Source organism: Podarcis melisellensis (assembly GCF_964234715.1).
Source record: "Podarcis melisellensis genome assembly, chromosome: 9".
In the NCBI taxonomy this organism is placed as follows: Eukaryota; Metazoa; Chordata; class Lepidosauria; order Squamata; family Lacertidae; genus Podarcis; species Podarcis melisellensis.
In genome coordinates, this window is record NC_138541.1 from 33,507,659 (window position 1) to 33,531,576 (window position 23,918).

Sequence of the window (23,918 nt, forward strand, 5' to 3'; positions counted from 1 at the left end):
GGCACTGTATTATGGTTGTTTATGAAACTTTGATACCACCCTTCATCTAAGCATCACGGGGTAGTCTGCAGTATCATTGAGCTTGTTTCCCCCTCCTCCTTACCCTCTCTTTTTCCTTACGTGTTGTGTCTTTTCAAATTGTCAGCCTGAGAACAAGAGTGATCTTAATTCTAATTTTTTCAAACTGCTTTTAGAACATAATCGGCTAAAGGCTAGGTATAAATGCCATAAATAAATAGATGGTGTTCTCTTTCAAGCATTTCAATTTATTTTATTCAGCCTTACATCTGTGTTTCAAAGGCATGCTAACCTATGCTGTTTTGCTGGAATGCATATGAAAGTTCACATAAAAAGGTGCTCTACCAGGTTTAAGCTTTGCTGTTATTGACAAATGAAGGGCCATAGGGGATTGGAATTGGAGCTCAGGGAGGAGAAGGCTATTGGCAGCTATTAGCCATAAGGGCTATGCTCTGCCTCCACAGTCAGAGGCAATAATGCTTCTGAACACCAGTTGCTAGACACCTCAGGAGGGAAGAGAGCTCTTGTGCTTGTATTCTGGGGTTCCCACAGGCATCTGGTTGAACACTGTGAGAACAGGTTGCTGGGCTAGATGGGCTATTGGCCTGATCCAGCAGGCTCTTCTGGTGTTCTTACAATGCTATGTGAAAGTAAACTTTAGTTCCCAGGATTCTTAGGGGGAAGCCATGAGATTTAAATGTGTGTTAAATGCATGGTGGGTGTGATCCAGGTTGCATTCAGTGACTATTGGCATTGTTTAGTCGTGTCCGACTCTTCGTGACCCCATGGACCAGAGCACGCCAGGCACTTCTGTCTTCCACTGCCTCCCGCAGTTTGATCAAACTCATGCTGGTAGAACACTGTCCTACCATCTCGTCCTCTGTCGTGCCCTTCTCCTTGTGCCCTCCATCTTTCCCAACATCAGGGTCTTTTCCAGGGAGTCTTCTCTTCTCATGAGGTGGCCAAAGTATTGGAGCCTCAGCTTCAGGATCTGTCCTTCCAGTGAGCACTCAGGGCTGATTTCCTTAAGAATGGATAGGTTTGATCTTCTTGCAGTCCATGGGACTCTCAAGAGTCTCCTCCAGCACCATAATTCAAAAGCACCAATTCTTCGGTGATCAGTCTTCTTGTATTCCCTCTATTCTGTGAATGGCAGAGCTCCCCACCTTTACACATGAAGTTCAGTTAGACTTTTGAAAGGAGGGTTTTGTTTTGTTTTGTTTTAATACTCAACAAAATGTTAGTTTTGTTTCATAGGAATGAAAGAACTGTGGCAAAGCATCTGCCTTTCTGTGGATGATGATTTCCCTATTACAGATTGGGCAGCACCATGTGGGCAGTTTAAGCAATATCTATACTATTATCCAGATATATTTGCAATGAGAGCCATGATGAGGACACAAATGGGGAAGATAAAGAAAAATTAAGTTAAATGAACTAACAAATTCCAGATGATAGGTTCAAAGAAGGAAATGCAAAGCAGGACTAAATGTATTTTTCGAAATGCTAGCAGCGAAACAACAAACACTAAACCAATATTACTCTGGGCAACTCACACAGCAATAGAAGATTACAAAACAGACACATCTGGGGGTTACCTGGCATGTTAGTTGTAAAATTCATGGTTGCAATGCAAGGATGAACTTGTGCAATAATTTTTGACATAATAAAGTCTCCTTATTTATTCATTTATGTATTACAAATGGTGCATGTGTAACAGCAAAACAAGTAGCCTTTGTCCCACCTGCACTAAAACATGCTTCTCTCATATTGGTCTCTATAGGCACAACAGACATTGCAACTCTCTGATGGTTTGACTTTATCCCCGATGGTGAATGCCAACAATTTTTTAATAAAAAAATATATATCTATCTTTTCGTCTGGTGTGTGTGTGTGTGTGTGTGTGCGTGTACACACACACACACACATACTAATTAAGAGCCAACACTCAGTGTCAGAATTACCTCTCAGTTTAGTGGGGAAATAGCACAAAATATTATCAGCTGGAAAACTGATCTTTAAAAGTGATAAAACTGCATGAACACTCCATAACTGCAGCACTTGGACTATATAGAACTGCTCACCCATCCACATCCATTCACTGCTGCTCAATAAGGGGCAGAGTGTGTGACTGAGTGCATTTAGGAAGGCGTGATCCCTTCAGATATCCAAGATTGTTACAGATTTTAATGGTCAAAGACACCACCAAGACTTCAGGTTGGCCTTGGGAATAGACTGGCAGCCAATAGAGATGAGGGTCCATGCAATGTATTTTGAACCAACTGGACTTTCTGAGCATTTTTCAAGGGACAACCCATTGCAGCAGTTCAATCTGGGCACATCTGACTGCAGTCAGGTTGGCCTTCTCCAGCAAAGGGTGCAATTGGCGTATGAGCCTAAACTGCCAAGAGGTGTCACTGGTCAACTGCTGTTCCTTGTGCAGCCAGTACATGATTCAGAAGCACTCTGCATAGTGAGTTCCCATTCTCATGTTTCTGTGCTTAATCTCATATGGGTGTGTTTCAGATAACCTAAATGATTTGGAAAGTGATACCAAAAAGCCAGCGTAGGAAAGTGTCTTTTCTTTTCTTAAAAGGAAAATGACTGGTTGAGTGATTTGAAATCCCACAAATATATAACAACCAGCAGAACTGATCCTTTCCTTCATGTCTCTACCACTTCTGTAGCTCCTGTAACCACCAATAATCTTCTTCAGAGGGTCAGGAAAACCTATGAAACATTGTCAGCTTTATTAAGTTGTACTGCAAAGAAATGTTGCTGGGTTGTTTTTTTTTCTTGAGGGGGGGCTTTAACAATAATAGTGCAAACTTAGTCATGTTTGCTAAGGTACCTGCAATTCTGAAAACCTGCTACAATTGTGTGTCTGTATGTGTATGGGGGTATTCTAATTCTCTTCAAAATATGTTTTTTTGTTTGTTTGTTTTGTAATTCCAGACATTAAGGTCTATTCATATTTTTCTGTTCCATATAACAGCACCCCCTTCCCCATAAATGGCTATGTTATATGCCATCTGACCTGCAGGAAAACAAACAATTGATAAGACATAGAAGAAGCTATTTGTCTCCAGTGTGAGTAATAAATTAGCTTTTCAACAAATATCTGACTAAACAAATATTTGAAGAAAGAGAGGAGTGGAGGAAAAAAACCTTCAGGCTTATTGTTTGGTTTTGTGCTGTCACTTGATTAACGGTTTACCCTTTATTATTTGATCACTTCAGCCTTGATAGGCCAAGAGTGGGAATAACTTTCAGAGACTGAGACAAGAAGCACTGAAGCAGAGAGCAAAAGCAGACAGGTTCTCACTTGGCTAGCTCTGCTTTGCTTCTCATTGCACATGAAGCAGTCCATGATGAGTGAAAGCGAAGGAATGTGCATTGCCTCATATTCCACCTCTGAAGTCTGGCCTGCTGTCAGCATCAGTGCTGGAGGTATTTTGATCAGCCAACGGGAAATTTGAAAGGAAAAAAAGCCCCTCAAACCAGCAGCTCAATGACCTGTGGAAAGGTAAATATTAAATGGTTTTGCTGTTTATCTGAACAGAATATGTGAGCTGAATATATCCACCCTGGGAATAATGTGTGTGTGTGTGTGTGTGTGTGTGTGTGTGTGTGTGTGTGCATATGTGTATGTGCACATGCACAGGAAATTAAGATGCTATTATTTTGGCATTTTTAGCTTTCAATAGAACAGGAAATAAATTAAACACAGGCATAATGCGAGGCATCAACCCAGCAGTCCCTCACAAACTAACCCATACAGTCTAGACCACACTGTGCCACAACAAGAGCTCAGGCTACATGGCAGAACAGTTACAGAGCAAACATCTTGAGGTAGTTTTTAATTGGCAGGAACATAAATTGTAGGGAATTTTTTAAAAAAAATATACAGTCATACCTCTTGTTACGTTTGCTTCAGGTTGCGCATTTTCAGGTTGCGTCCCACAGTGACCCAGAAGTACCGGAAAGGGTTACTTCTGGGTTTCGCCACTCACACATGCGCAGACATGGCGAATCGTGACCCCTCGGGTTGCGGTTCCTTTCAGGTTGCAAACGGGGCTCTGGAACGGATCCTGTTTGCAACCAGAGGTACCACTGTAATGCTAAGAAACTACATTTTGTATAAATCTCCACAGCTACTTAAGAACATAAGAAAGAGCCTGCTGGATGAGGCCAATAGCCCATAAGCAGAAGCTAAGCACAAGAGCACTCTGCCCATTTGTGATTCCCAGCAACTGACATTTAGAGGCATAATGCCTCAGTCAGTGGAGGCAGAACATATTTCAGTCATCACCACACACTGCCCACCTTGTAGAGATAAAAAGGTAAAGGGACCCCTGACCATTAGGTCCAGTGGTGGTCGACTCTGGGGTTGCGACGCTCATCTCGCTTTATTGGCCGAGGGAGCCGGCGTACAACTAAGCTGCTTCTGGCGAACCAGAGCAGCACATGGAAATGCCGTTTACCTTCCCGCCGGAGTGATGCCTATTTATCTACTTCCACTTTGACATGCTTTCAAACTGCTAGGTTGGCAGGAGCAGGGACCGAGCAACAGGAGCTCACCCTGTTGCGGGGATTCGAACCGCTGACCTTCTGATCGGCAAGTCCTAGGCTCTGTGGTTTAACCCACAGCGCCACCCATGTCCCTATACAGACAAGCATTTTTGAGGCTATAGTGCTATAGACACTTATTTGGAAGTAAAGTCCACTGCATTCAAGGCAGGAGTTCAGAGCAGAAGTCCAGGACCTCGTTGAGCACAATGATCCTGAAACACCTCAAGATTGGCTTAACACATTTTGAATTAACTGAGAGTGACACACATTGCCAGCTAAAGGGGAGACCTGCCATAACATAGAATAATACAGTTGGAAGGGACACTGATGACCAACTTGTCCTGCAATGCAGGAATATGCAGGAACCCCATACAGGGATTGAACCTGCAATCTTGGAATGGTCAGCCCCATGCACTAACCAACTGAGCTATGTTCAGAGGATTCACTAAGGCCTCAGTCCTATATACATTTATACGCACAGTAAGTATGTACAGTGTATAGGTGTGTGTGATGAGTCCAGAGTAAAAAGAGTAAGAAGGAATTTAGCAAGTAAACATGCTTTCAAGTAAGTATGCATCCATTCTGGTTGTAAGACTATTGAAACTGGTGGGAGCTGCAAGATTATGACCGATATTAGGGATACTCTCACAGTTGCCTCCTCTGTATTTTCCCTTCACATTTTGAGGTTCCAATAGATCAGCTTCTGATGGGAAACAGGATGAATTACCCTCATATTAGAGTTGCATGGGCCCATTTACTTTCTTCATGCTTTGATTTCTGGACTTCTCCACTGAACAAATTGTTTGCCAGAGCTTTCCATATCTTTTGTTCAGCTAGATTTCCTTTTACATTTGCTAGTTGTACTGTGAATATTAAAATACTGAGCATTTAATAAGAATATTAAAATACTTCTTTAAAGATGGAAAAATCAACATAAGATGGTATACTCACAATTACATCAATTATCCTTTTAGCTAATAGAAAGGTCCTGACATTAATTCGTATGTTCATGCAGATCGAACTGTGCATTGTTCCACATTCCTTCAATTAATGTAAAGGATCCAAGTAAATTGAGTTGAAGACAGCATTAACAATGTTAACTGTAGAAGGAGAGATGGGGGGGGCAGGGAAGCAAGTGGCATGCTCGAAATTTAGGTTTAAAAGGCAGTCTTACATTAGACACCTATGTTTTAGCTTTTACATTAGTGGGAATTTTCCTTTTATTCCTGTATGGTTTGTTGAAGAAAGAAAGAAGGAAAGAAGGAAAGAAGGAAAGAAGGAAAGAAGGAAAGAAAGAAAGAAAGAAAGAAAGAAAGAAAGAAAGAAAGAAAGAGCTTTTACTTGATGAGCACTAGCAAGCTGTAGGAGACTTAGAATGGAGATATAGATCAGCACTAGCAAGCAAGCAGGTCAGGCTTTAAATGGGGCACCATGCACAATTACACCCATTCCCAACATTCCTAGTGCAGTCTTTTAATATTAAAAGGAAGAATGTGTGTATGTGTACTCCCATTACTTTTTTTAAAAAAAAGTATGTGCAGGTTTAAATGAATGAGGAGCAATGCACACTGGGATCTTGGCCAACATATGACTTTATTGATTTATTTTTTAAAAATATACCCCACTTTCAATCAAGTTATTCTCTTTTTTTTATATATAATAATTTTTATTAGTTTTCTTAACATACAAAAGACAATACAAAACAAAACACATATATCAAAAACATACAACAGAATTTGACTTCCCCATGCCTCCCTTTCACCGCATCCTTATTTTACCATTTTCTTTTTTAGCAACCCTTTAGTCAATTTTTAATCAAGTCTCTTTTAGATTTACTTAAGATTAACATTTACAGCTGTAATTCTTTGTTTCTTTCCCCTTAACATCTTATCAGTCCACAATTTTACAATAATTTTAAAGATATATTTTAAATTTTCTCCAATCCTCCTCCACTGTCTCTTTCCTCTGGTCACGGATTCTGCCGGTCATCTCTGCCAGACCCATATAATCAGTCACCTTCGTCTGCCATTCTTCCAGAGTAGGTAGTTCTTGCATCTTCCAATATTTTGCCAACAGGATTCTTGCTGCTGTAGTTGCGTACATAAAGAATGTCCTATCTTTCTTTGGTACCAATTGGCCGACCATGCCCAAGAGAAAAGCCTCCGGTTTCTTTACAAATGTCCACTTAAGGATTTTCTTAATTTCATTATAGATCATTTCCCAGTAGGCCTTAATCTTTGGGCAGGTCCACCAAAGATGGTAAAAGGTGCCTTCAGTCTCATTACACTTCCAACATTTGTTATTGGGCAAATGGTAGATCTTTGCAAGCTTGACTGGGGTCATGTACCACCTATAGATCATTTTCATTATGTTCTCTTTCAATGCACTACATGGCGTAAATTTAATACCGGTGGTCCATAACTGTTCCCAGTCCGCAAACATAATATCATGACCAATATCCTGTGCCCATTTAATCATAGCTGATTTCACCGTTTCATCCTGTGTATTCCATTTCAGCAGCAAATTATACATTCTAGATAGATTCTTAGTATTGGGTTCTAGCAATTCTGTTTCTAACTTTGACCTCTCCTTCTGAAAACCAAGTTTCCTGTCTTGCTTAAATGTCTCATTTATCTGACGATAATGTAACCAATCTCGAACTTTATGCTTTAGCTTCTCAAAACTTTGAAGCTTCAACTTTTCACCATCTTGTTCTAAAATTTCACAATATTTAGGCCAGTTAGATTCCATGTTGAGTTTTTTCACCAATCAAGTTATTCTCAATAAGACTTATAAGCGACTGATAAACTGATTTTAAAAACCCTTACACATAAACATGCAAGTTCATATGTATTCATGGGGGGGGGGGACTGCCCTCCCCCATGAATGAATTAATGGGGGGGGGTCTATGAGAAGGTAGTGGTGGTAAATGAGATGCAAAGAGTTTTCCCCAACCTGGATTTTTTTAAAACCACACATCAGATTTGTGGGTTAGGGATGGGTGGAGGATGAAGCAAGTGAAATGATGTTGACATTGTCAAGGCGTCCCCCATCTCTGCCAGTTTTACCAGTGATCAAACACTAGAGGCCACAAATGACAGTGCAGAAAAGATGACCCAAACTACCTGACTGTTACCAACAGTCTTCTAGACGTAGTCACACAGGACACAATGTGCCAGAGGTGGAAAATGGGCTTGATATTTTGCCAACAGTTATCCAAGCTCTGGTCTCCTGTTCAGATGATTGCAATATGTTATACATGTGGCTGCTTTTGAAGAAGGTCCAGAAGTGTCAGTTAGTGTGAAACAGGGTTGCCAAAATTCCGACTGGGGCAGATTGTACAGACCATATTTCACCAGTTCTAACAGAACTTCACCAGCTGCCAAGTAGCTTGTAAAACCAATTCAAAATCTGGTGTTTACATAAGCAGCTCTAAATGGCATATTAAAGGTTCAAGTACCTAAAGGAATGTAGACACCTGTATTATTAGCCTTTAAGGTCACCATCTAGAATCGTTCTCAAGGTCTCTTTTACTGTAAGTAGGGATGGATAAAACTGTCAAAGGCACTTTCTCTCAGTTCCCATATTTTTCCAGTTCAGATTTCTGCATTTCTACATCAGTTTTGTTTAAAGTCCTCCTTACAATTCATCAGCATTTTAGTGTGTATCCAATTCTCCCTAATAGACACATTTTTGCAAAGCATTTTTCCCCTAATGCATTTTATGCTCTTGAAAATATGCATTTTGGTGCACACTTTACCCAGATATATACATTTCTGTAGATGTCACTTGGTTGGAGAAATGCATTGCAAAATTCAGAGAAGTGCAAATTTCAAAAAATGACTCTGTTTCAGTTCACATATTATTTCAGGAAGTGCAAATTAGGTAGGTTCACCTTCAAATGAGAGCAGAAACAGTTTTAAGATGAAGAAAAGTGTGCTCTCTCTCACACACTTCTCTTTTCTCCCCTCTTTCTCTCTTTCTGCCTTCCCAAAGAAGTTTCAGTTGTGACAGCCTAGTTATAGAGGGTCATCCCCAAGGAGTCATGAATAGCATCAACATTATTTTATATTAGGCACAAGACTGAAACTTTTTTATTCACTCAGATGTTTTAACTATTCTTGACAGTTCTTGATGAAGGGCAGAATAGAATTGTTTTATTAAATAAATGTCTTTCCCTGCACTGGTTAGAGAAGATATGGTGACATTGCACATACCTGATGCTGTTGCAAAACTGACATACCTTGAGTACTTCATTTGCTAGAACACATATCTCCAACATAAATACAGTGTTTCTACTGAAGTTGTTGTTAATGAGAAGGCCAAAATATCCAAGACCTCTCTGTGCGCAGTTGAGGAACCACAAAGCTGTTGATCAGGCTGCAGTACAAATCTTGTCGTATATTACAGTTACAATATAGAAGTTGAAGGGAGATGAAAACAAACCTCTGTTTTGTACTACTGCACAACAGAGTTAATTCTACTAGGTAGCCATTACTGATAAGTATTTGTCCAACAATGATTATGAGCAGGAGAAATAAGCATTCTTCCCGTGGGACAACCTTTTTCACACAGTTCGGGAGTTGCAAGTCCAATTTATTGAAATGGTATTTATGTATGTGTAACTGTGAAAGATCATAGCTCAAGATAATTACAGCACAAGTCCTCCTTTCAGGGAAAATGTCTACACCATCTGTTTTACTTTGACTCAATTTGCTAAGGTCCAATTAAGAAACATGTTTAAGTCAACAACTCTTTTTCCCCCATTCATTCAAGACAAATGAAGACAGCCCTATTCCCCCTGGACCCTGTTCATATTTTTTCAAACAACTTTGCAAATGAATTTGAAAATCTGTGCACCAACTCATCTACCGTTCTCTCTACATTTGAAAAGTAAGGTAAATAAGACTCTTGATACATTTTGATGCCATTGTTTTTCAAGTATGTTTGATGGGAGTTGGAGATAAAGGCAAGATACAAATAGGATACATCTGAAGGATGAGGACAAGAGTAAATCAGACTAGGAAGTGGTCAATCCACACATATTCCATCTGCACATGACATATATACCAGGGTGTGGGGGTGAGCACTTCTTCCCATATTTGTTAATTAGTGGTACAGTGGTACCTCGGGTTATGTACGCTTCAGGTTACAGACTCTGCTAACCCAGAAATAATACCTCGGGTTAAGAACTTTGCTTCAGGATGAGAATAGAAATCGCATGGCGGCGGTGCGGCAGTAGCAGGAGACCCCATTAGCTATAGTGGTGCTTCAGGTTAAGAACAGTTTCAGGTTAAGAATGGACCTCCGAAATGAATTAAGTACATAACCAGAGGTACCACTGTATAGTGGAACAAGGACATGGGGAAAACACAGCAGAACACAGCACTAGAATGTTTTTCTGACTGACCAGACTGCCAAGGTCACTGACAGTCTCTCCTGGTTTTGGCAACTGAATGATACATCTCTGAATGCTTATTATTGTTTGTAACATATTAGTACAGTATAGAGAAAACCAGGAAATTACTTCCAGCTTCTTATTCTTATTTCTATAGTGCCCCTCATCCCAAGATCACAGGGAGGTTTACAATACGATTCTATGACTGTCAGCTCATACTAATGAATTTGTATTTTGTTAGGTACTGCCCCTCTCTCTCTCTCTCTCTCTCTCTCTCTCTCTCTCTCTCTCTCTCTCTCTCTGGGTGTATCTGTCTCTTTCTGTGAGTGTGTGTACAATATATCAGCATAGCTGCATACATTTTTGGACTGTCCATTGAGGTGTGCTTTCATGATGAGCTCCAGTACCACTTCATCACTGATACTAATCTGTACGTGATGTAAGAGTCTAAATGTCTACATCCTTGCTTTCATGACAGGAGGCGCAGAATGACTGGGATCAGGCACGTAAGACCAGCCCCCATGCATATTGTACATTTAAAGTACTATTATATCACTTCAAACAGTCAAGAACCTTGGAAGCAGAAATTTGTTATTAGAGAGCTGTTCACCTCAAAGTGCTGTAGTTTCTAGAGTAGTTTAACAATAAACTTCTCTTCCCAGGAAACTCTAGCTAAATCTAGTTTTTTTCCCCTCATCTATGTTGCTGTTAAGTTCTATAAGCTTAAATGCCACACTGAGACTAAGAAGGGGGGAAAGCTGGGAGGCAGAACACCTCCTAAATTTGCTGAAAGGAGGAAGGTAGGGAAGTCTGCTCATTGAGGGCAGTCTGAATGGGGCAGTCCTCATTCAACCTCATGGATTAGTCTCTGATGGGAAACAGGGTGAATTGCGTGACCAGGCGTGACAGCACCAGCCCCCGGGGAATGTGGGAAACGACAATGTTATGGAATTAAAATTAGGCCACAACTTTATTAAACTTCTGAATGTAGGAAGACCTTGGCTTAGGCCTTGGGCATGTATCCCTCCCAGCCCCCCAGCTGGGGGGAACTGTGGATCATCAGGGTAAATGGGATATGGGGGTGCTCTGTGTGACATAAGTGCAGGCAGGCAGCCGAGCCCATATCCCCGCACGCAGGGTAGTTCACTGAAAACCTTTCAGTGTATGGCCAGTGACACCTGTTTATGTAACCCCTTTAAGAGGGGACCCTGGAATCGCCGCTGCAAGGGAGTCAGTCACCACTCCCCCCCCCCCATTATAGGGAAGAAAAGACTAAAGGATTCCACCCAAGGCCATAACCGCCAAAGTTGTGACGAATTGCTACGGGGAAGATACAACCTGCCAATGCAGGAAAATTTCTTCCCGGTCCTTCAACAGCAACTAGTCAAAGGCTGTAGCAACACCTGCAAAACAGGAAGGAAAAGTTAACCTGTAAACAAGAAACATTAACAAAGGGAGGGGAGGGAGGGTGAATCTCCACAGCCGTCTGCCTGGCTAATACCGGATTTTTTTCTCTATTTATAATGGGTCTGGCCCCATATCCCAGGAAACAAAACTTAAATCTGAGGCTGGGCGTGAACCTCTGAATAATACACTGAGAAAGCAGGCCAGCCCCCTTCTGCTAGAAAGCTCCCTGGGAACTGTAGCACTGCACATGATCCCGCAAAAGGGACCCATAATATAGTGTGAATGCTCATTAGCAGACTTTGACCTTAGAATTGGTAGTTCTGAAATCAGAACTTCTGAAATCAGAATAATCTCCATTGATGAACACTTCAGTTTTGCAAAGATAAAGTCTGATTCTTTGACAGCTCTTTTCCAATAAGGCAGACTTTCCATATTTTTGTGACGCACTTAGAAATAAACCCAGACTGTGCTAGCCATGTCTAAAGAATCTCAGTTACTGAATGTTATTTACGGTAGATCTCATACTCTTCAGTTTTTCCTGTTGCTCCGCCGTGACCTCCCTGCCAATTTAGATACAGTGACTGAACTGGAGGCCCCTCGACTGACTTCAGGTCCAGTGTTGGATCATTTTGATCGGATACTCCGTACTGATGTGGATAGATTCCTCCAAGTTGGTAGGCCCACCACCTGCCTCCTTGATCCGTGCCCGTCTTGGCTGATTAGGGAGTATCCAGATGTTGCGCGGACCCCCCTGGTTGAAATTATCAATTTGTCCCTTGACATGGGGACATTCCCAGGGGAACTGAAGGAAGCAGTGGTGTGTTCACTCTTAAAGAAAACTTCATCAGATCCCTTAGACCTATCCAATTACCGCCCAGTTTCAAATCTTCCATACCTGGGTAAGGTAATTGAGAGAGCGGTTGCTGAACAGCTTGGTAGGTTTCTGGAGGAAACATCAGCATTAGATCCATTTCAGTCTGGTTTCCATCCTGGTTTTGGGACAGAGATGGCTCTGGTTGCCCTAACAGATGATCTCCGTAGGCAACTGGATCGAGGTGGGTCAGGACTGCTGATCCTTTTAGATTTGTCAGCAGCCTTTGACATGGTTGATCATGATGTTCTGGACCACCGCGTGGTGGGGATACAGGGCATAGCCCGTAACTGGTTGTGGGGATACAGGGCATAGCCCGTAACTGGTTGTGCTCTTTTATCTCTGGTCGGGGACAGAGGGTGGCACTATGGAGGGAAATGTGTGGAGTGCCACAGGGCGCAATTCTCTCCCCGATGCTTTTTAACATTTTTATGTGCCCCCTTGCCCAGATTATCCGGAGCTTTGGGCTGGGCTGTCACCAATATGCTGATGACACTCAGCTCTATCTGCTGATGGATGGCCCCAAACACACTGACCAGATGCTTGGAAGCTGTAGCTGGATGGTTTCGTGGGAGCCGATTGAAACTAAATCCTTCAAAGACAGAGGTCCTATGGCTAGGTCAGGATGGATTGGGGATGAGGGACCAACTCCCTTCTCTTGCGGGGGCCCAATTAGTGCCATTGCCTTCCGTTAAGAGTTTGGGTGTAATCCTTGATGCCTCCCTTTCCATGGAGGCGCAAGTTACAGCAACAGCCAAGGCGACATTTTTCCACCTTCGCTGCATCAAGCAGTTGGTCCCTTACCTTTCCCGCCCTGACCTGGCCACAGTGATCCATGCAACGGTCATCTCCAGGCTTGACTACTGTAATTCGCTCTACGCGGAGCTGCCCTTGAAGCTGTCCCAGAAACTCCAGCAGGTACAGAATGCTGCAGCGAGGCTCCTTACGGGGTCTCTGCCATGGGAGCATATTCACCCAGTGCTTTTCAAGCTACACTGGCTCCCGGTAGAGTAAAGGGTCAGATTTAAGGTGCTGCTTTTGACCTTTAAAGCCTTCATGGCCTAGGACCCTCGTACCTACAGGACCGCCTCTCCTGGTATGCCCCAGGGAGAGCCTCAAGGTCCATAAATAACAACACCCTTGTGGTCCCAGGCCCTAAGGAAGTTAGATTGGCTTTAACCAGAGCCAGGGCCTTTTTATTCAACTCTGGCTCTGGCCTGGTGGAACGCTCTGCCTCACGAGACCAGGGCCCTACAGGATGTGATTTCTTTCCGCAGGGCCTGTAAGACAGAGTTGTTCCGCCTGGCCTTTGGCTTGGAGCCAATTTGATTCCCTCCCTCCCTCTCTTTCTTTTTTCTTTTCCTTCTCCTCCTGCGATGAGGCTACATTTTAATATTTTAATGTTCCATTATTTTAATGTTGTATTTTATTTTTGTTTTTAAGTTGTAATCATTCATCTTGTTTTTATTATTGCTTGTAAGCCGCTCTGAGCCCGGCCTTGGCTGGGGAGGGTGGGGTATAAATAAAAAATTATTATATTATTATTATTTTTATAAGACAAGTTATTACAGACAGTAAAGTTGGGTTCAGAATTCACTTACCTGTCGTTTCCATTAACTGCTACCAGTCAGAGTGATAATTTTACAGTGATAATTTTACTGCCAAATAATTCAAGAGGGTCCAGTAATTTTCCAATTTCTTTATCTTTTGTATCACAAGTTGTATTTTCAATCATAGGAAGCTAATCTCTCTCCATTTGCCTTCACTGAACACACTAGCAATTGGAAGCACAAGCTAAGTAGAAACTTCAGTTTTGACAACACCATTATTTCCAGACATTCTGTGCAATACATTCCTTTTTATTGGGGAGTTCAATAAACTGGTTTGTTTTTTTTTTCACCAACCAACCTGCACACAAAATTACCTTCAGCAGTTTTGATCCATCTCTCCACCACCACCCCAGCCTAGATATCACCCTGAGTGTTTTTGGTGTGTGTTTTTTTTACTTCTGAGTCTTTTATCTGTGATTCTGGCTCTCATCTTTTACAGAACCATAACAAGTTGCTGGAATGAACATAAGCTATCACTTGAAATCATTCACTTTTCCACAGAGCTTATTTCAAGCAGAATCCTTCTACTCAGACCATCTACTAATAATCTGTATCATAAGAGAAGGGAAAAGAAGGAGAGAGGGAGACACAGAGAGAGAGGGGGGAGGAGAGAGAGAGAGAGAGAGAGAGAGAGAGAGAGAGAGAGAGAGAGAGAGAGAGATGGAGCAGAAACCAGAATTAAGCTGTCTATAAATAGAAATTAGTTTTCTTGGCCAATTTGAATTCATCCATTTTTGTTCAAAATGAAGTTCTTAAAGATACTTTTACTTTTCCCTGCTACAGTATTGTGGCTACAAAGTGTGATTCAAGTCCATGATAATAAAATATCACAGCAGCCTTAGATTACTTTCTCAGAGGCTCTAGGTGAGCCTATGCAATAGGGGACTAAGGCAAACCTATCCTATAGGGCTGTACAGCTGAACTACCCCACCCCGCGCCACCCTACTTCAGGAACCCCCTATGACAAATTTCCACCAAAAGAGTGATTTCCATTTTTTTTTGTTCATCCTTAATGGATACATGGAACCATTTTGTCACACTTGTATAAAATATTTTAAGAGATATTTTTATTTTAAAATTCTATATAGTACTCATATATTAGGTGTGTGTGTGTGGTATTTCTACTGTATTTTAATGTATTTCCTTATTTCTGCTCAAGTAGATTTCACTTGAACTAGCCCAGATATTGTTTCAATCCTGCTTGAGCTTGTTTTAAGTGAGGCGGTGTATGTGTGTCACAGGCATACATTTGGAAGTAATCAGCAGAAAGTAAGTGACATTGTCTCACCATTTGCAACTAGCCTCCGATATCATGATTCTTTCCCAAGACATCAGTGGCTGCAACTAACTCTGCTTGTTCCTTAGGTTCTTACTCATTTTGGTGTCACTGATGACGGTGTCTCGTCTCAAGCGTATCACTGCACTCATGACGGCTGCCAGATTTCTTGTTAGGAAACACTGTGGTTTGCTTTTGGCTCCAAATCTGAGATGACCACAAAAAGAAACAAATATACTGTTACATTCATGACAATTAAACAGATAAACTTTCAGCAAGACAGCAACAACAGCAAAAATACCCCAATGTTATTCTGATGAACAACTGCATTGGGCTTAAAAATGGTTTTTAAACAAATATATTGACTCTGTGTTGCGGAAGGTGGGACTGGCTGATCTTAAAAAGTTTCAAGATGAGCCAGAACTTGGAAGCAGTCTGATGATAATTAAGGAAGAAGCCTCCGTGGTTATGAATGAGTTTCCGTCATCGCTGGCATTCCCGGCATCTTCTAGTCCCACCCAACCATCCCATCTATCACCTCTGAAAATGTAATTAACAGACTGTTTATCCCACTTCTTAGATCACTAAATTCAGAAAGGATGATGCTGAAATATTGATTGCCGGCACTCTAATTGATAGCTCCTCACCAAACTGAATGCACTGTTGTTTTTCATTAACCTTTACTTTAGGTTTCTAAGCTAGTTTTCAACTTGTGTGACAAAGCGTCCCTCTAAGTCAATTTGAATAGTAGCTTCAAGTAAAACTGCTGTGCCATGCTTTATTTGCCCCATTTGCTGTTTCTCTACGACCCAGGACCAATATACTATGGATTGAATCCAGAACAAGACTGCAGACAATCCTATACGTCCTTACGAGGTAGTAAGTGCCATTGAACTCACTTCTGGGTAACGTGCCTAAGATGGCATCTTAAATAGGTTGAACCACTGAAATCAATGAAACAAGTTATGAAGGACTTATCTCCCAAGGCTTTTAAATGGGAAGTGACCCAGTAAAAGGAGGATAGCTACTTTTATTTCTTTGCCTTGCAAAACAAAACCGGCATCTCACCATATTCTGAAGTCCACAAAACCACAATAAAATACAATTTATCTGAATGGTTGGATGGAGCCCACAATGGGTGGGGAGCTGGGGTTTAAGACTACACTGATGTGTACCAGGAGTGTTCAATAACTATACCAGGATTGACTAAGTAGTGTTAGATTACAGCTCCTCTCATCTCTGACCATTTCCCATGCTGCCTGAGGCTGATGGGAGTTGGAGTTCAACAACATTTGAACAGCCACAGGTTAGCCACACCTGTACTGTGGAAAGTTCTGCCATACTGTTATCAATCTTAGCAGTGCTGTTATTTTTTACCTCTGTTTCAGTTTTCAGCTTCTGTAAGAAAGGTCATCTCTGAGCCAATTTAAACAGGAGCAACATTTTCCATTTTCAATATCTGAATAACCCTTCCAGATAAATAATTAGCTGCATAAATAATTAGATAACTGGAATAAATATATTCATAAAGTTTTAATTACATATAAGTAGCTACATAGATAGAGGATCTATTGAAAAAATGTATCCATATAGTTTTCACTTAAAGCATTAAGCTGTGAAAAACTCTGCATAGTAGTTCTTTTTATTTGATGATAACAACAACAACAACAATTTATTATTTATACCCCGCCAGACCTCCCCAGCCACTCTGGCCGGCTTCCAACAGAATATTAAAAACACAATAAAACATCAAGCATTAAAAACTTCCCTAAAAATAACAACTATACAAAGCTAACCAATAAATGCATATTGATTTATGCTTAATGTTTTCATCTTCAAAATAATATTGTGTAGTATATTGACAGAAAGAACTGAATCTAAAACAGTGATGCTTTCCAGAAAATTTCTCACTACTATATTTTCCCACAATTTCCCATGAAATTTTATTTCAGAATAACTGCAGGCTCCCAAGAATCATCTGTACTCGTACATTTTTCATTTGCACCTCCTTGTTTTTCCTAAGCTAGAATTTATTAGAGATATGTTTCCTGTGGAGAGATTCTTACTGATAATAGTATGGCAGCAATCAAGTGTAACCAATTAAAACTTTATTACAACGTTTACAAACAGAAACAAGATGAACTTATCCTTAGATGTAGGCTGAACCCCATACACATTTATTAGGAAGTATATCCCATTTGAACTCAATGGGTATAACTTTTGAGTAAATCAAACTGCACTGAAAGTATATTAATTTCAAATGTCATATAACTACACTATCTGCTTAATTACTGTCAATGTAATAAAAAGGGATAATGCAATAAATAATGTAATAAAAAAGGTTTTCTCATAAGAAGGCACACCAGCCTATCTCTTCTGAAAGGGTGGTATCTATATTTAAGTCTCCCCAATCCATCATGGCTGATAGAAGGGCAGAGAGAAGTCATTCAGAGATGAGCCTTTTTGAAGTCCAAGCACATGAGAGCTTCTCTATTACTTTCAATATCCTACAAAAGGAATCTTTTATTTCTTTGTTCAGGAGCTGTACTGGAATTGCACAGGAGCTAAGCACGTCTCTCAAATTTACATTGACCTATCATTCATCTAGACTTTTCCAACAATGAGATCTTTGTACATAGCTTTCTTATAAAAGTATAGCTTCTTGAAAAAGTAACCATGAAAAAGATGGCATCTGAGAAGTCATTAAGAAGTGCATTTTGACATTTATCCCTCAAAAAAAGAGCCAGAAATCTGCTGGTGTAAACAACAGTGATAATGCCAGAGTAAATGACAATAGATGCAATTGGACATGATGGTTTGGATCACTGCATCACTGTTTATACAGTTATACCTTGGATCCCAAATACCTTAGTACTTCCAACTGTGCCTGGGCAAGCTACCCAGAGTCAACATCCACCTTACTACTGGCAGTGGGCCCAAGAGCCCTACCATCTCCACCTGAGGACTCCAGCCAGTGAGCCATTTGGCTGAGCTGGCTTAACAAAAGGCACAATGTATATTTTATGTGTATTCTAATGAACTGAACAGAGTGAAAGATTATGAGTCATGGGGGCGTGGAATGTGTGTGTGTGAACTCAACAGTGCTCATCTTATTGTTTATCACTTGCTATTTTGTTAACGTTGTTAATATTGTTTTATAGTTTACAAATGCCATATTGATTTGTTAATCATATATATGATGTGATTGTGATGTTTAGCTTACAGTAGCACCTCGGATTAAGTACTTAATTCATTTCGGAGGTCCATTCTTAACCTGAAACTGTTCTTAACCTGAAGCACCACTTTAGCTAATGGGGCCTCCTGCTGTTGCCATGTCGCTGGAGCATGATTTCTGTTCTCATCCTGAAGCAAAGTTCTTAACCTGAGGTACTATTTCTGGGTTAGCGGAGTCTGTAACCTGAAGCATATGTAACCTGAAGCATATGTAACCCGAGGTACCACTGTATTTTTATTTGTGCTTCGAGGACCTCAAGTAACTCCCCCAAAATAAATTCACACAGACTCAAATTTCAGTTTAAAATTAATGGGCAAATTTTAGGGCACAACTTTATTGATTACACAATGTGAGTGGTATTGGCTTAGGCATTGACAAACTAAAACTGACCCCTGCCTGCCCTGCAAGAAGGGTAAACCAACTGAGGGAGCTATATTGATGCAAATTGGCTGTAGCACCCCCCGGGGTTCCCGGGGTCCTGGCATGGCCCTAGCCCCTCAAGTGGACTTCGGATGAGATTCAAAAACCCCAGATTCCTTTAACGGAATGCCCTTTTTTAAGGAGGGGCAGGTGATGGCCGCCCCCTCCCCCAACCACAACTAAGTCAATGCCTAACCGCCAAACCTTACAAAGTGGTATGATTGCTGGGAGGTAGGCGAAAACCAAATGGCCAGTGCCAATCTGCCAAATAGACAAAATTCCTACCAGACCCCTGCCACAAAACAGGCAACCAACCAAAGTCCCAAGCAAGGCCAAAGCACAGAAACCCAAATGGGCAGGTGTTCGGCAGCGTGAAGCAAGTGGCTCTGACACGTTGTGCTGCCATTTATAAATCCTCCCCCTCCCCCAACTTGTGAAACAACCTGATTGGGTGCTGGAACTGGGGTGATCGAGAGACTGCCCCAGCAACGCCGGGCTAAGCCCTGCCTCTGGGTGCCATGGGGCCCCTAAGGTCCCAAGCGCAAGCAGGACCCTCCTTGAAGAGGATCCTATTTGCTGCTTTATTAATAGTGTTTTATAAGTTAGATTATTTGTTAATTATTTTATATGATTTATGCTGTATTTTTGATGTTATGTTATTGTTATTTATTGTTTGTAAGCCCCTTGGAGATTAATTTGAATGAAAAGCAGCACAGAAATACATTATACATCAAATCAAATGGAAACACAGCATTTAGATTTGGTCACCTAGTGGTTTATATGTTGGGGTCAATTGGCTAATGCCCAAAGAACTCTCTAAATACGAGCCTTTCAGATCAGTATAAAGTTCTGCATTGCATTAGCTCATTAAAGGGGATGGGGTTGTACAACAAGGGGTTGTATCTGATGTTAGTCATACTCAAAGTAGATCCATCAAAATTAATGCCTATGACTATCTTAGCTTCATTGATTTAAATGGGCTTACTCTGGGTAGATCTTTGTTGGATATAACCCAAGGTTTCTGTCATGGAGTGTAGATTTCAAGACTCGTTATTCCAAGTGAAAAAATAGCATACATATGTTTTAATAAACGATGGCTGTAAACCAAGCTGTTCCATTTCAGAAAGTTTTATTTACATAACATTTCTGAATACTTATTGCCATGGCAACTAAAACAACCATCACATACATGTAAAATGCAATATAACGAGGAGCCATCAGTGATGGTGCTTTGCAAGTATGGAATTTGTTTTGGGAAGCAGAGTTTAGAAACCTAAGAAATCAAGTTTCTAGCCCCTACATTTTTTCATATATATCAGATATTTTTATACAGTCCTAAAATTTTAGAATGAACATTGTTGCCTTTTGCAAAAGACAAATGAACTTAAACTGATACTTAGCTGTGTGGTGCAACTGAGTACTTTTTTCCTGGAACAGTTTCCTACTGAAAACTGTTGTGGTATAGCCTTGATGCGATATTAGTAGTTTGAAACCTACCATATTTTTTGCTCTATAGGGCGCATCGGACCATAGGGTGCACCTAGTTTTTTTGGGGGGGAAATAAAGAACAATTTTCTGCTGGCTGTCTTGGCTTCCTCTTTAGCCATGCACAACCTCTCCAGCCAAGAGAGGCTGCGTGTGGCTTTGGATCCCGCTCGCTGTCTTGGCTTCCTTTTTAGCTGTGGGGCTGGGGTTGGGGAAGCTCGGGCTTCCCCCGACCCCAGCCCCCAGAACGGGTCCGGGAGCGGCCTTTGGTCCCGAAGCTTGCTGCTATCCGCAAGCCTTGGAAGCTCAGTGGGAACTCCCGCTGGGCTCCGAAGGCTTGTGGATAGCTTCCTGAAGCCTGAAGAGCAAGAAGGGTCGGTGCGCACCGACCCCTCTTGCTCTCCAGGCTTCAGCAAAACCTGCATTCGCTCCATAGGATGCACACACATTTCCCCTTCATTTTTGGAGGGGGAAAAGTGTGTCCTATAGAGCAAAAAATACAGAGGAGATGAAGAGACTTTTTGGTGTTTGGCGAGACTGTTAACGCCATGTTTCTAATTCTTACATGCTGCCACTCTCCTGAGAAAATGTTATAAGTCAGTGGAATGATGAAACTGACAAAACCAAGTTGCAAAGCAGCTCTGGCCTGATCAGTTTCAAAAGACACTTTGCAGATATGTGTAAATCCTCTCAACACATCTTAAGGTGCTAAATAAGTACATTAGAATCCATTAAAAATAATATCCACCAAAGTGCTAAGAAAACCAGATGATGTGCTGTTGCATGATGCCATATTTGTCCCACCTGCAATTTTCTTGGGAGCTATTGGATGTCATCAGTCCCTCTTACTCCAGGGGAACTGAACCTGTATAGCAAGCAAAAGATCACACACTAGCTGATGGTAAAAGGAAGAGTGCTCTCTGTCACCTTATAAATACTATGTGAAATAGACTCTAGCATACTTGGCCACATTATGATGGAACCCGGGCACAGTGTTGATTCAGAAGTGGACCCCTGTCCTATCCACACCTGTCTGGCAGGTGCTGATTGAGCGTGTCCTCTTTGGAATCCCCATTTCCATCCCTAAGAACAAACACTCTTCCTCTGACTTCTTTCATTCTGTCTATCTTACCTTTCTGATCCATCATGCTCTAGTCCTTCCCAATCTTTCGGGTACTTTGTCTCTTATTTCACTTCCCTAGCATTTCAGCAATATCTTAAAGACTATTTACTTTGCATTAAGTCTCTTCAAACTCATTTGTTGGAAGTTTCCTAGATACATTTGTTTAAAAGAATATAAAGGATAAAACAAATCTGAAACTATCAGCATCTTCAGAGGTTTGCTGCAAAATGATTCGGATTTTAGCCATTTAAATTACAATTTACCCCTCTCTGCATTTGGTAAATAAATGAGGTAACTGATGCCTGAGGTTATTTTTGGTATGCTTTATGCTTTAGTCTATTGTGAAGCTTTGCCAATTCTCTTTTCCTCCTTTTATTGAGGTTTTTTCAAGGCTTGTCAGCTCCTGCAGCTACTATTGGGCTAGATTTTGAACCATCTGTGCTTTATCACAGAGTCCTTTTGTATGTTCCCTAAGGTATGCCTGGTTGGCATATTATCCTTAATGGAAGCTCTCTTCCAACATATTGATGGATTATAGTTCACCTTTTAAGTTTATATGGCACAACCCTTCTACCGTCATGCTCCAAGGAAAGGGGGATGCTGAGCTTCCTGCAGAGGATGATGCCAAGAAAACTTATTGGGACACTACAATGATTTGAAAAAATATTCACTTTATAAGTTATCCTAGAATAATGAATTAATTCAGTTCATAAGCTGTCTGATAACAATGGGAAAACCACAACTAGATAAACTACCATGTAAATGAAGGAAAAACAGAATTGTAATACCAAACAAATAAATTTAAAACAAGAGCAGGAGCATTACAACAATTAAAATAGAGAGCTAAAACATAAAACCACAGTGTTAAAATGTTGTTAAACCACAGCATGATAAGCACTATAAAAGCCTGAGTAAATAGAAAAGTATCCAAAAGCATTAATAAAGTAGGTGCCAGGTAAGTCTCTCTGGGGAGGATATTAGGCATTTCTCCACTGAGTCTGAAGTCAACTTTCTGCCTTCAGGTCAAGCAAACGATGGGCAATTTTTGTCTGCAATATGGCTGGCTTATGTCAACAGAGGATTTAGCCTCTGGCCAGGTGCAGCCCAGGTTGCCTACTGTCTGGCATCTATGTCCCAGAAACAGCTCTGTTAGCTAAGAAATTTTTATATAGCACAGTACCAGCGAAAATATGTCTTCCCAGGCATATTGGAGGGTGTGTAGAAAGACAGAAGCATTATTTCCCCAAGCTATTTTGCGTATGAGGTACAGACTGCTGGAGATTTCCGAGTTAAAAAATAATACTATATGTTTGTACGGATGGCAGAATCTGTTAATTGCCAGTACTCTCCATTCCTTATTTTTCCAGTCTTAAATTCAGTTCTCCATATTTCTGCATCAGTCTGCATGTTTTGATTTGTTTTAAAAAAAGTCCTCATGAAGATTCATCAGCAGTTTTGTGTGAACTCCTACAGGTGGCGGAATAGCTCAGTGTATCTGGCTTTTAACCAGAAGGTTGGTGGTCCAAGCCTACGCAGGGACAGCTGTGGGCAGGATTTCTGCATTACGGAGGGTTGCACTAGGTGACCCTCCAGGTCCCTTCCAACTCTACAGTTCTATGATTCTATAGCGTCTCCACCCCCATCGTTCTGCCCAGACACTGAGATCCAGTGCCGAGGGCCTTCTGGCAGTTCCCTCGCTGCGAGAAGCCAAGTTACAGGGAACCAGGCAGAGGACCTTCTAGGTAGTGGCATCCACACTATGGAATGTCCTCCCACCAGATGTCAAAGAGAAAAACAACTACCAGACTTTTAAAAGACATCTGAAGGCAGCCCTGTTTAGGGAAGCTTTTAATGTTTAACAGACTGTTGTATTTTAATGTTTTGTTGGAAGCCACCCAGAGTGCCTGGGGAAACCCAGCCAGATGGGCAAGTTATAAATTATTATTATTAGTAGTAGTTTTTAAGAAATTTTGCCTAATATGCACATTTTTTCCAGAACAATTTTCCCTATAACAATTCGTTTTGTATGTAATTTTTCAACAATATATGCATTTATATGCACACTATGCAATATCTCAAGAACTGCTTCTCCCCATATTAACTGATAAGCCCCTGTGATCATTATCTGAGGCTCTTCTTCATGTGCCTTGCCTGGAGCCTTCATTACATATCTTTAGGTGCCAGACAAAAACCTTCCTCTTCTCCTAGGCCTTAGGCTAATTAAACAATCAATGGCCTTTTAAAATGTGTTTGTGTGGAGAGCATTTTTTTTTGTTTCTTTTACTTTTTATGTATTTTGTGTTTTTTTATTGTAGACTTTCCTGTGATCCTTGGATGAAGGTACTATATAAATTTTAACAACAACAATAAAAATAACAACAATAATGCCCTGGTATGTGGATTTTTGTACACATTACCTGTCTGGAGAACTGCACTGTAAAATTGTGAATTTTGAATTTGAGCTGTGTTTACATTGTTGTCTTGTTTCAGAAACTGTGAATTA

The 23,918-nt window shown here is 41.0% G+C and overlaps 1 long non-coding RNA gene across 1 annotated transcript in view; it reads right to left on the reverse strand.

Moving 5' to 3' along the window:
- Nucleotides 1-15,135: 15,135 nt before the first annotated feature.
- Nucleotides 15,136-23,918, reverse strand: part of LOC309378287 — a 237,180-nt gene continuing 228,397 nt past the window's right edge. Inside the window, exon 3 of the long non-coding RNA XR_014171998.1 lies at nt 15,136-15,359. This is a non-coding gene — a long non-coding RNA (uncharacterized lncRNA). The remainder of the gene's footprint in view (nt 15,360-23,918) is intronic.